This window comes from Pseudophryne corroboree, chromosome 9 (genome assembly GCF_028390025.1).
Source record: "Pseudophryne corroboree isolate aPseCor3 chromosome 9, aPseCor3.hap2, whole genome shotgun sequence".
NCBI classification, from domain to species: Eukaryota; Metazoa; Chordata; class Amphibia; order Anura; family Myobatrachidae; genus Pseudophryne; species Pseudophryne corroboree.
This window is the reverse complement of record NC_086452.1, coordinates 446,774,724-446,788,121: the sequence shown is the minus strand read 5'-3', so window position 1 is coordinate 446,788,121 and position 13,398 is coordinate 446,774,724. Positions and strand designations below refer to the sequence as shown.

At 49.6% G+C, this 13,398-nt stretch overlaps 1 protein-coding gene across 1 annotated transcript in view; it reads right to left on the bottom strand.

The window, feature by feature from the left end:
* Positions 1 to 6,485, bottom strand: part of LOC134958498 (disks large-associated protein 5-like) — a 143,943-nt gene extending 137,458 nt beyond the window's left edge. The window contains exon 1 of the mRNA XM_063941159.1: positions 6,464 to 6,485. The gene's annotated coding sequence lies outside the window, so the exon portion shown is untranslated. The remainder of the gene's footprint in view (positions 1 to 6,463) is intronic.
* Positions 6,486 to 13,398: the final 6,913 nt, after the last annotated feature.

Below are 13,398 nucleotides of genomic sequence, written 5' to 3'. Positions count from 1 at the left end.
CCTCAACTCTGCTCGATCCACATGGAAAATCAGATAGGGGCTCTTGTGAGACAAAGCCGCCAATTCGGACACCCGCCTTGCAGATGCCAAGGCCAACAACATGACCACTTTCCAAGTGAGAAACTTCAATTCCACTGTTTGAAGAGGTTCAAACCAGTGCGATTTAAGGAACTAACACCACGTTAAGGTTCCACGGTGCCACTGGGGGCACAAAAGGAGGATGGATGTGCAACACTCCCTTTACAAAAGTCTGGACTTCTGGGAGAGAAGCCAATTCCTTCTGAAAGAATATAGATAAGGCCGAAATCTGCACCTTAATGGAGCCTAACTTTAGGCCCATATCCACACCTGTCTGTAGAAAATTGAGAAAACGACCCAGCTGAAAATCTTCCGTAGGAGCATTCTTGGCTTCACACCAAGACACATATTTCCTCCAGATACGGTGATAGTGCTTCGCCGTTACCTCCTTCCTAGCTTTAATTAGAGTAGGGATGACTTCACCCAGAATTCCTTTCCTAGCTAGGATTTGGTGTTCCACCGCCATGCCGTCAAACGTAACCGCGGTAAGTCTTAGAACACAGAGGGCCCCTGTTGTAACAGGTCCTCCCTGAGAGGAAGAGGCCACAGATCTTCTGTGAGCATTTCCTGAAGATCCGAAAACCAGGCCCTTCGAGGCCAATCTGGAACAATGAGTATTGTCTGCACTCTTGTTCGTCTTACGATTCTCAATATTTTTGTGATGAGTGGAAGTGGAGGGAACACATACACCGACTGAAACACCCACGGTGTCACTAGGGCGTCCACCTCCACTGCCTGAGGGTCCCTCGACCTGGAACAATACGTCCGAAGCTTTCTGTTGAGGCGTGACGCCATCATGTCTATTTGAGGGAGTCCCCAACAACTTGTTACCTCTGCAAAGACTTCTTGATGAAGTCTCCACTCCCCTGGATGGAGATCGTGCCTGCTGAGGAAGTCTGCTTCCCAGTGGTCTACTCCAGGAATGAAGACTGCTGACAGAGCGCTTACATTATTTTCCGGGCCAGCAAAGAATCCTAGTGGCTTCTGCCATTGCTGCTCCGCGTCTTGCCCTGGCGGTTTACATGCGCCACGGCTGTGACGTTGTCTGACTGGATCAGAACGGGTAAGTTGCGAAGAAGATTCTCCGCCTGTTGTAGGCCGTTGTATATGGCCCTTAATTCCAGCACATTGATGTGTAGACAAGCCTCCTGGCTTGACCATATTCCTGGAAATTTTTTTCCCTTGTGTGACTGCTCCCCATCCTCGTAGGCTCGCGTCCGTGGTCACAAGAACCCAATCTTGAATGCCGAACCTGCGACCCTCTAGAAGGTGAGCACTCTGGAGCCACCACAGGAGAGACACCATGGCCCTGGGGACAGGCTTATCCTCCGATGCATCTGTAGATGGGACCCTGACCACTTGTCCAGAAGGTCCCACTGAAAAGTTCTTGCATGGAACCTGCCGAACGAAATGGCCTCGTAGGCCGTCACCATCTTTCCCAATACTCGAGTGCATTGATGAACTGACTCTTTTTGGTTTCAGCAGGTCCTTGACCATGTTCTGGAGTTCCTGGGCTTTTTCCATTGGGAGAAAACCCCTCTGTTTTTCCGTGTCCAGAATCATGCCTAAAAACGACAGCCGAGTTGTCAGAACCAACTGCGACTTTCGTAGATTTAGAATCCAGCAGTGTTGTTATAGTACTCTCAGGGAGAGAGAGACACGCTTTTTAGTAACTGTTCTCTTGATCTTGCTTTTATCAGGAGATTGTCCAAGTATGGGATAATTGTGACTCCCTGCTTGCGCAGGAGCACCATCATTTCCGCCATTACCTTGGTGAAAATTCTCGGGGCCGTGGAAAGCCCAAACGGCAACGTCTGAAACTGGTAATGATAATCCTGTACAGCGAATCCTTTATGCATCCTTTATGTCTAGTGACACCATAAAATCCCCCCCTTCCAGGCTGGAGATGACTGCCCAGAAAGATTCCATCTTGAATTTGAACCTCTTCAAATATAGGTTTAGGTATTTTAGATTCAGAATTGGTCTGACCGAGCTATCTGGCTTCGGAACCACAAATAGGGTTGAATAAAACCCGTTCCCCTGTTGCACTAGGGGAACCTTGATAATCACTTGCTGTTGACACAGCTTTTGTATGGCAGCTGAAACTATTGCCCTCTCTGGGGGAGAAGCTGGCAAGGCCGATTTGAAAAATCGGTGTGGAGGCACATCTTCGAACTCCAGCTTGTAGCCTTGGGATACAATTCAGACTACCCAAGGATCCAAATCCGACTGAACCCAGACCTGGCTGAAGAGTTGAAGACGTGCCCCTACCGGTGCGGACTCCCGCAGCGGAAACCCAGCGTCATGCGGTGGATTTGGTAGAGGCCGGGGAGGGACTTTTGCTCCTGGGAACTAGCCGTAGCTGGTGTTCTTTTCCCTCTACTTCTGGCAAGGAAAGACGAGCCACGCCCCTTTCTGAACTTATGAGACCGAAAGGACTGCATCTGACATTGAGGTGTTGTCTTTTGCTGTGGGGGAACGTAAGGCAAAAAGAAGACTTACCCGCGGTAGCTGTGGAAACCAGGTCCGCGAGGCCCTCCCCAAATAAAACTTCACCCTTGTAAGGCAAAGCCTCCATATGTCTCTTTGAGTCAGCATCACCAAACCATTGACTGGTCCACAGGGACCTTCTAGCAGAAACTGCCATGGCATTGGCTCTTGAACCCAAAAGCCCAATATCTCTCGCAGCCTCTCTCATATATAACGCTGTGTCCTTGATGTGACCTAAGGTCAACAAAATACTATCTTTATCTAGAGTGTCCATGTCATATGACAAGTTATCTGCCCAAGCTGCAATTGCGCTACCCACGCATGCCGACGCTACTGCAGGTCTGAGCAGGGCTCCCGTAGTCGCATAAATTGATTTTAAGGTAGTTTCCTGCCTGCGATCCGCAGGATCCTTTAGGGTCGCCGTGTCTGGAGACGGTAGGGCCACCTTCTTGGACAAGCGCGTTAAGGCCTTGTCCACCGTGGGCGAGGATTCCCACCGTAACCTGTCCTTTAAGGGGAAAGGATACGCCATAATAATTCTCTTGGGAACCTCAGGTTTCTTGTCTGGAGTTTCCCAAGCTTTTTCAAATAAAGCGTTCAGCTCATGAGATGGGGGAAACGTTACCTCAGGTTTCTTTTCCTTAAACATGCAGACCCTTGTGTCAGGGACAGAGGGGTCCTCTGTGATATGTAAAACATCTTTTATTGAAATAATCATATATTGAATACTCTTGGCCACCCTTGGGTGTAACCTTGCATCATCATAGTCGACACTGGAGTCGGAATCCGTGTCGGTATCAGTGTCTGCTATCTGGGTAAAGGGACGTTTATGGGACCCTGAAGGGTCTTGTGACACAGTAAAAGCTATGGATTGACTCCCTGCTTTGTCTTTGGCCTCTGCTTTGTCCAATCTCTTATGTAATAAAGCCACATTAGCATTCAAAACATTCCACATGTCCACCCAATCAGGTGTCGGCTGTGCCGACGGAGACACCACCACCATCTGCTCTGCTTCCTCCCTAGACGAGCCTTCCGCTTCAGACATGTCGACACACACGTACTGACACCCCCACACACACTGAGATATATGGATATGGGGACAGACCCACAATAAGGCCCTTTGGAGAGACAGAGTATGCCAGCACACACCCAGCGCCCCTACGCTCTGAAACAAAGTCCCAGACCTGTAAAGCGCTTTTATAACAAAATTAGCACCAAATAAATGTGCCCCCCCCCCCCTCGTTTTTGCCCCGTTACTTGCTCAGCAGGGGAAGAGTCCGGGAGCAGCTCCTCTGCAGCATGCTGTGGAGAAAATGGCGCTGGTTAGTGCTGAAGGATCAAGCTCCGCCCCCTCGACGGCGGGCCTCGGTCCTGCTATTTTTCTTTATATTGGTGGGGTTTTTAATATATACTGCCTCCGCAGTATCTATATATCTGCCAGTCTAATTTTGAGGCCATAATTGCTGCCCAGGGCGCCCCCCCAGCGCCCTTGCTGTGCCTTGTGTGTGTGTGGGAGCAATGGCGCGCAGCACGACCGCTGCGTGGTACCTCATGAAGATTTGAAGTCTTCTGCCGCCTTTGAAGTCTTCTTGCTTCCTTACTTACCCGGCTTCTATCTTCCGGCGCTGTGAGGAGGACGGTGGCGCGGCTCTGGGACGAACAGCAAGGACGACACCTGTGTTCCAACCCTCTGGAGATAATGGTGTACAGTAGCCTAAGAAGCAGTGCCCATCAGTCCAGGAAAGTGGGTCTGCTTCTCTCCCCTCAGTCCCACGATGCAGGGAGCCTGTTGCCAGCAGTGCTCCCTGAAAATAAAAAAACCTAACAAAAGTCTTTTCTAGAGAAACTCAGTAGAGCTCCCCTAGTGTGCAACCAGTCTCCTCTGGGCACAGGATCTAACTGAGGTCTGGAGGAGGGGCATAGAGGGAGGAGCCAGTACACACCCATAAAAGGTCTTTAGAGTGCCCATGTCTCCTGCGGAGCCCGTCTATACCCCATAGTCCTTAGGGTGTGTACACACGGTGAGATATTTTCTTTCGATTTTGACTATATAGTCAAAATCGCGAGAAAAGTTAGTGCAGATCGCAAGGTGAAAGTCACCTTGCGATCCCGATTCGATCCCGATCCCGCCAGGTCGGCATCGCAAGAAAAGATAGACTGTGCAGGCAAGTCAATCCTTGCTAGATCAGTGTACTATCTAGTTCATCTCACATGTCAATGACATCTCACATAAGCCAAAATCGTAAGCACACATAGTCCATATCTCAAGAAAAGTTAGTCAAAATCTGTCCTATCTGGGCTCCGGGGAGTTCAAGGGAAATCGCAAGTGAAAATCGGGCATAGCAAGGATCTCACTGTGTGTACACACACTTACGGAGTCCCCAGCATCCTCTAGGACAGGGCTGGCCAAACCAGTCCTCGAGATCTACCAACAGTACACATTTTCCAGACCACCTAGCTGGTGCACAGGTGTAGTCATTACTAATTAAGACGTGCTGCATTCATTCCTAACTGACAATTCTACAGATCTCCAGGAGGCCTGGAAAACATGCACTGTTTGTAGATCTCGAGGACCGGTTTGGCCAGCCCTGCTCTAGGACGTAAGAGAAAAAGAAAACAACATGGAGACCCCACAGTAGCAGCAAATCACCTAGTGTGATGTCATTTCAGCAGCATATAGTTGTACAAGTATTTTAACATATCAGACAACCCGAAGTGTTACACAGCTAACAGGATAAGGGATAATAGAAGTCACCCATAGTTCCATTCATGGCCACACAAGGCTGCAAGCCAGGAGCTTCAGAGGGGGTATCCCATCATAATTTTCTGCATGAGGGGAGGGGGGGGGATTATTGGGTTGTGTGCCCTCATCGTAACTTACTGCAGGAAGGGGGGGGGGGGGGTGTTGCCCACATCATAACTTACTGCATGAGGTGGGGGGGGGGGGGTTTGTGTGCCCTCATCAGAACTTACTGCAGGAAGGAAGGGGGGGGGGGGGGTGCCCACATCACAACTTACTGCAGGAAGGGGAGGGGGGGGTGCCCACATCATAACTTACTGCAAGAGGGGGGGGGGGGGGTTGTGTTCCGGCATCATAACTTACTGCAGGAGGGGGAGGGGGTGCCCACAACATAACTTACTGCAAGAGGGGGGAGGGGTTGTGTGCCGGCATCATAGCTTACTGCAGGAACGGGAGAGGGGGTGGCCCACATAACTTACTGCATGAGGGGGGGGGGGGGTGCACCCTCATCGTAACTTACTGCAGGAAGGGGAGGGGGGGGGGTGCACACATCATAACTTACTGCATGGGGGGGGGGGGGGGTTGTGTGCCCTCATCATAACTTACTGCAGGAAGTTGGGTGGGGGTTTGTCCACATCATAATTTACGGTTGAGGCTAGCCAACTAACTTCCGGAAGGGGAAGAGGGGGGGGTTGCCCACATCATAACTTAACACAGGAAGGGGGGTGCACATATCATAACTTACTGCATGAGGGGGGGGGGGGGGTGTTATGTGCCGGATGCCCTCATCCGAACTTACTGCAGGAAGGAGAGGGGTGCACATCATAAGTTACTGCATTTGGTGTGTGTGTGTGTGTGTGTGTGTGTGTGTGTGTGTGTGTGTGTGTGTGTGTGTGTGTGTGTGTGTGTGTGTGTGTGGGGGGGGGGGGGGGGGGGGGGGGGGGGGGGTGATGCATGGCGGTGAATAGGGTGCTCTCTCTCTGTTACCACTATGCATGACCTCACTTCTAATAAACACGTTCTCCTAATGACCACTAATGTTATAAGAGCACAACATGCGCATTACATAGATATTACAGGGGTGACTGTACACACACAGCAGTAGCATCACCTTCCCCACTCCTACCCTGCAGTCACTATCTATACGTTACGTACACCGCCAGCGGGAGAGAGGTGTGCAGGGGCAAAACGCGTACCTCTATCTATGCTCCCGGGGAGCAGCCAGTCGCATCGATAGCAGCCACCTGACCCGCCCGCACTATTCTCTGTCACATTTAAAGTTCACACCAGCGAAAACAGCTGAGCTCCGGCTCTCTGATTGGCTCAGTCGCCTCCACCAATTGCCGGCTGCAGCTGAGCGTCTTCACGGCAGACGCTGCTTTGTAGTGCGCATGCGCCGAGCGTCATCGCTGCTGCTGTCTAGTAGTAATGCGCATGCGCTGAGTTGTGCTGCATGCACATATATACAGTGAGTATACAAGTTACTGCCTGTAGCTTTGCCGCATGTTGTGTTTCTGTCCTGTCTTTCCATTAGTGCATGTTACAGTATTATGTGCTTGCTTCTCTTCAGTGGTATTAAGTGACATCAAAGTTTGGGAGACAAAAAAAAAACATTTAAAAATAAAAACTTTTCTCTAACATCCTAGTGGATGCTGGGGACTCCGTAAGGACCATGGGGATAGACGGGCACCGCAGGAGACATGGGCACTTTAAGAAAGAATTTAGATTCTGGTGTGCACTGGCTCCTCCCTCTATGCCCCTCCTCCAGACCTCAGTTTGATACTCTGCCCACAAGAGTTGGGTGCTTTTCAGTGAGCTCCCCTGAGTTTGCTGAGAGAAAGTATTTTGTTAGGTTTTTTATTTTCAGGGAGCTCTGCTGGCAACAGACTCCCTGCATCGTGGGACTGAGGGGAGAGAAGCAGCCCTACTCTCTGAAGCTAGGTCCTGCATCTTAGGCTACTGGACACCATTAGCTCCAGAGGGATCGTATGCAGGATCTCACCCTCGCCGTCCGATCCCAGAGCCGCGCCGCCGTCCCCCTCGCTGAGCCGGAAGACAGAAGCCGGGTGAGTATGAGAAGCAAAGAAGACTCCACAGGCGGCAGAAGACTCTGTGTTCTTCACTGAGGTAACGCAGAGCACTGCAGCTGTGCGCCATTGCTCCCACACACCTCACATACTCCGGTCACTGTAAGGGTGCTGGGCGCAGGGGGGGGGGGGGGCGCCCTGGGTAGCATTTGGGACCTCTTTTGGCAAAAGTTAAACATATATACAGCTGGGCACTGTATATATGTATGAGCCCCCGCCAAAAATTGCATATTTAAGCGGGACAGAAGCCCGCCGCCGAGGGGGCGGGGCTTCTTCCTCAGCACTCACCAACGCCATTTTTTTTCCACAGCTCCGCTGAGAGGAAGCTCCCCAGGCTCTCCCCTGCAGATACACGGTAGAAGAGGGTAAAAAGAGTGGGGGGGCACATAATTAGGCGCAAAACACTATATAAACAGCAGCTACTGGGTTAACATTAAGTTACTGTGTTATTCCTGGGTTTATAGCGCTGGGGTGTGTGCTGGCATACTCTCTCTCTGTCTCTCCTAAGGACCTTGTGGGGGAACTATCTTCAAAAAGGGCATTCCCTGTGTGTGTGGTGTGTCGGTACGCTTGTGTCGACATGTCTGATGAGGAAGGCTATGTGGAAGCAGAGCAGGAGCAAATGAATGTGGTGTCTCCGCCGACGGCGCCGACACCTGATTGGATGGATATGTGGAAGGTTTTAAATGATAATGTTAATTCCTTGCATAAAAGGTTAGAAAAAGCTGAAGCCTCGGGACAGTCAGGGTCCCAACCCGTGCCTGATCCTATGTCGCAGAGGCCGTCAGGGTCTCAGAAGCGCCCACTATCCCAAATTGTTGACACAGATACCGACATGGATTCTGACTCCAGTGTCGATTACGATGATGCAAAGTTACAGCCAAAATTGGCTAAATCCATCCGTTATATGATTATAGCAATTAAGGATGTGTTGCACATCACAGAGGAAACCCCAGTCCCTGACAAGAGGGTACATATGTATGGGGAAAACAAGCCGGAGGTAACCTTTCCCCCCTCACACGAGCTAAATGAGTTATGTGAAAAGGCTTGGGAATCTCCAGATAAAAAAATGCAGATTTCCAAAAGGATTCTTATGGCGTATCCTTTCCCGCCAACGGACAGGTTATGCTGGGAATCCTCCCCTAAGGTGGACAAAGCTTTAACACGCTTATCCAAGAAGGTAGCCCTGCCGTTACAGGATACGGCTACCCTCAAAGATGCTGCGGATCGCAAACAGGAGGTTACCCTGAAGTCCATTTATACACATTCCGGTACCTTACTGAGGCCGGCGATCGCGTCGCCCTGGGTGTGTAGTGCTGTAGCAGCATGGACGGATACCTTATCTGAGGAAATTGATACCTTAGACAAGGATACTATATTGTTGACCTTGGGGCATATTAAAGACGCTGTCCTATATATGAGAGATGCTCAAAGAGACATTACTCTACTGGGTTCTAGAATAAATGCTATGTCAATTTCTGCCAGAAGGGTCCTGTGGACTCGGCAATGGACAGGTGATGCCGACTCAAAAAGGCATATCGAGGTTTTACCTTACAAGGGTGAGGAATTTTTTGCCATATATTTCCTCACAGCCTAAGAGAGCACCGTATTATCAAATGCAGTCCTTTCGATCACACAGAAACAAGAAAGTCCGAGGTGCGTCCTTTCTTGCCAGAGGCAGGGGCAGAGGAAAGAAGCTGCACAACACAGCTAGTTCCCAGGAACAGAAGTCCTCCCCGGCCTCTACAAAATCCACAGCATGACGCTGGGGCTCCACAGGCGGAGCTAGGCCCGGTGGGGGCACGTCTTCGAAATTTCAGCCACAAGTGGGTTCACTCCCAGTTGGATCCCTGGGCAATAGATATTGTGTCTCAGGGATACAAGCTTGAATTCGAGGAGATGACCCCTCACCTATACCTCAATTCGGCCCTGCCAGCTTCCCCCCACGAGAGGGAAATAGTGTTAACTGCAATTCACAAATTGTATCTTCAACAGGTGGTGGTCAAGGTTCCCCTCCTTCAACAAGGAAGGGGTTATTATTCGACCATGTTTGTAGTTCCGAAACCGGACGGTTCGGTCAGACCCATATTGAATTTAAAATCCCTGAACATATACCTGAAAAGGTTCAAGTTTAAGATGGGATCGCTGAGAGCGGTCATCGCAAGCCTGGAAGGGGGGGATTTTATGGTGTCTCTGGACATAAAGGATGCATACCTTCATGTCCCCATTTATCCACCTCATCAGGCGTACCTCAGAGTTGTGGTACAGGATTCTCATTACCAATTTCTGACGTTGCCGTTTGGTCTCTCCACGGCACCGAGAATATTTACCAAAGTAATGGCGGAAATGATGGTACTCCTGCGGAAGCAAGGGGTCACAATTATCCCATACTTGGACGATCTCCTCATAAAAGCGAGATCAAGAGAGCAGTTGCTGATCAGCGTAGCACTTTCTCTGGAAGTCTTACGGCAACACGGTTGGATTCTAAATATTACAAAGTCGCAGTTGGTTCCTACGACTCGTCTGCCTTTCCTGGGCATGATTCTAGACACAGACCAGAAAAGGGTTTATCTCCCGATAGAGAAGCTCAGGAACTCATGACACTGGTCAGGAACCTATTAAAACCAAAACAGGTGTCAGTGCATCACTGCACTCGAGTCCTGGGAAAGATGGTGGCATCATACGAGGCCATTCCCTTCGGCAGGTTCCATGTGAGGACCTTTCAATGGGACTTACTGGACAAGTGGTCCGGATCACATCTTCAGATGCATCGGTAAATCACCCTATCCCCCAGGGCCAGGGTGTCACTCCTGTGGTGGCTGCAGAGCGCTCACCTTCTTGAGGGCCGCAGATTCAGCATTCAGGACTTGGTCCTGGTGACCACGGACGCAAGCCTCCGAGGTTGGGGTGCAGTCACACAGGGAAGAAATTTCCAAGTTCTGTGGTCAAGTCAAGAGACTTGCCTTCACATCAACATCCTGGAACTAAGGGCCATATACAACGCCCTACGTCAAGCGGAGACCCTACTTCGCGACCAACAGGTTCTGATTCAGTCAGACAACATCACCGCAGTGGCTCATGTAAACCGCCAAGGCGGCACAAGGAGCAGAGTGGCGATGGCGGAAGCCACCAGAATTCTTCGCTGGGCGGAGAATCACGTAAGCGCACTGTCAGCAGTGTTCATCCCGGGAGTGGACAACTGGGAAGCAGACTTCCTCAGCAGACACGACCTCCACCCAGGAGAGTGGGGACTTCATCAAGAAGTCTTCGCACAGATTACAAGTCGGTGGGAACTGCCACAGGTGGACATGATGGCATCCCGCCTCAACAAAAAGCTACAGAAGTATTGCGCCAGGTCAAGAGACCCTCAGGCGATAGCTGTAGATGCCCTGGTGACACCGTGGGTGTTCCAGTCGGTCTATGTATTTCCTCCTCTTCCTCTCATACCCAAGGTGCTGAGGATAATAAGAAAAAGAGGAGTGAGAACAATCCTCATTGTTCCAGATTGGCCATGAAGGACTTGGTATCCAGATCTGCAAGAAATGCTCACAGAGGACCCGTGGCCTCTTCCTCTAAGACAGGACTTGCTGCAACAGGGGCCCTGTCTGTTCCAAGACTTACCGCGGCTGCGTTTGACGGCATGGAGGTTGAACGCCGGATCCTAGCAGAGAAAGGCATTCCGGATGAGGTCATTCCTACGCTGATAAAGGCTAGGAAGGACGTAACAGCTCAACATTATCACCGTATATGGCGAAAATATGGTGCTTGGTGTGAGGCCAGGAATGCTCCTACGGAGGAATTCCAGCTGGGCCGTTTCCTTCACTTCCTACAGTCCGGAGTGAATTTGGGCCTAAAATTGGGTTCCATTAAGGTCCAGATTTCGGCCCTATCCATTTTCTTTCAAAAGGAGTTGGCTTCTCTACCTGAAGTTCAGACGTTTGTAAAGGGAGTGCTGCATATTCAGCCCCCTTTTGTGCCTCCAGTGGCACCTTGGGATCTTAACGTGGTGTTGAGTTTCATGAAATCCCACTGGTTTGAACCACTCAAAACGGTGGAGTTGAAATATCTCACGTGGAAGGTGGTCATGCTATTAGCCTTGGCTTCGGCTAGGCGTGTGTCAGAATTGGCGGCTTTGTCACATAAAAGCCCTTATCTGGTTTTCCATGCGGATAGAGCAGAATTGCGGACCGCCCACAATTTCTGCCGAAAGTGGTTTCATCCTTTCATATAAACCAACCTATTGTGGTGCCTGTGGCTACTACTGACTTGGAGGATTCCGAGTTGCTTGATGTGGTCAGGGCTTTGAAGGTTTATGTAGCCAGAACGGCTAGGGTCAGGAAAACAGAGTCGTTGTTTATCCTGTATGCTTCCAACAAGCTTGGTGCTCCTGCTTCAAAGCAAACTATTGCTCGCTGGATCTGTAACATGATTCAGCTGGCTCATTCTGCGGCTGGATTGCCGCTGCCAAAATCAGTTAAGGCCCATTCCACTAGGAAGGTGGGCTCTTCTTGGGCTGCTGCCAGAGGGGTCTCGGCATTACAACTTTGCCGAGCGGCTACTTGGTCAGGTTCAAACACTTTTGCAAAGTTCTACAAGTTTGATGCCCTGGCTGAGGAGGACCTTGTGTTTGCTCATTCGGTGCTGCAGAGTCATCAGCACTCTCCCGCCCGTTTGGGAGCTTTGGTATAATCCCCATGGTCCTTACGGAGTCCCCAGCATCCACTAGGACGTAAGAGAAAATAAGATTTTACTTACCGGTAAATCTATTTCTCGTAGTCCGTAGTGGATGCTGGGCGCCCGTCCCAAGTGCGGAATTCTTCTGCAATACTTGTATATAGTTATTGCTTTAATAAGGGTTATGTTATGGTTGCATCAGGGTTGACCTGATGCTCTGTTGTTTATCATACTGTTAACTGGGTAAGTTTATCACAAGTTATACGGTATGATTGGTGTGGCTGGTATGAATCTTGCCCTGGATTACCAAAATCCTTTCCTTGTACTGTCAGCTCTTCTGGGCACAGTTTCTCTAACTGAGGTCTGGAGGAGGGACATAGAGGGAGGAGCCAGAGCACACCAGAACCTAAATTCTTTCTTAAAGTGCCCATGTCTCCTGCGGAGCCTGTTTATCCCCATGGTCCTTACGGAGTACCCAGCATCCACTACGGACTACGAGAAATAGATTTACCGGTAAGTAAAATCTTATTTTTTTCTGCAATGGCGCACAACGGTGTAGTTTTGTTATTTATATTAAAAATGAATTTTATCGACTCTTAAAATCATTTATAGCCTGCAATTGATAGCAATATGATTAAAATAAATGTATGCAATAAAAAACAGAAAAATCACCCGAGGGTGGCGTAAACCAATGGCGCTAAACTCCAGAAAGCTCCGATTTTTAGTGTTTGGTAAATAGGCGTCAGACTGTAGTCCCCAGTGATAATGATGGGGTCTGCCGCGCTAGTTAGCCTTTGCAGAAATATCCTGCATTGGGCTATTACTACATAGCAACAATTTATTAAATAATGCGGAAACTTATGTATCTACGTAATTTTCTGTAACAAAAACAAAAGTCTTGATAAATAAGCCTCTAAATTGCCATAAACTCGCAAGTACCTGATCCTCGCAGGATATTACATTCACCCCTTTATTTAGGCTTACCATGCTATCCCTCTAACCACTTAACTGACAATTTTCCCCCCAAAAAAATGCTCAGAAATTGTCGGGTTTTAGGTGAAGAACATGAATTTAACCTTTTTTTTTTTTTACTTTTTAAAATAAATATTTTTTTCTTTTCGGTCTTGGTTTACACTTCCCCAGCAGCTGCTATTGTCTGCAGCCACTGGGTGGGGGTCCTGACTCCTGCAGTGCTGACCGATCAGTCAGCAGTGATCGGCAACACTGAGGGAAGGGTGCAGGGAGGCAGAGGAACCTTCCAGTCCCTCTGAGAGCAGCAGTGGAGGGACATTTCCCTTCCCTGCTGCTGCTAACACTCTATCTGACTGG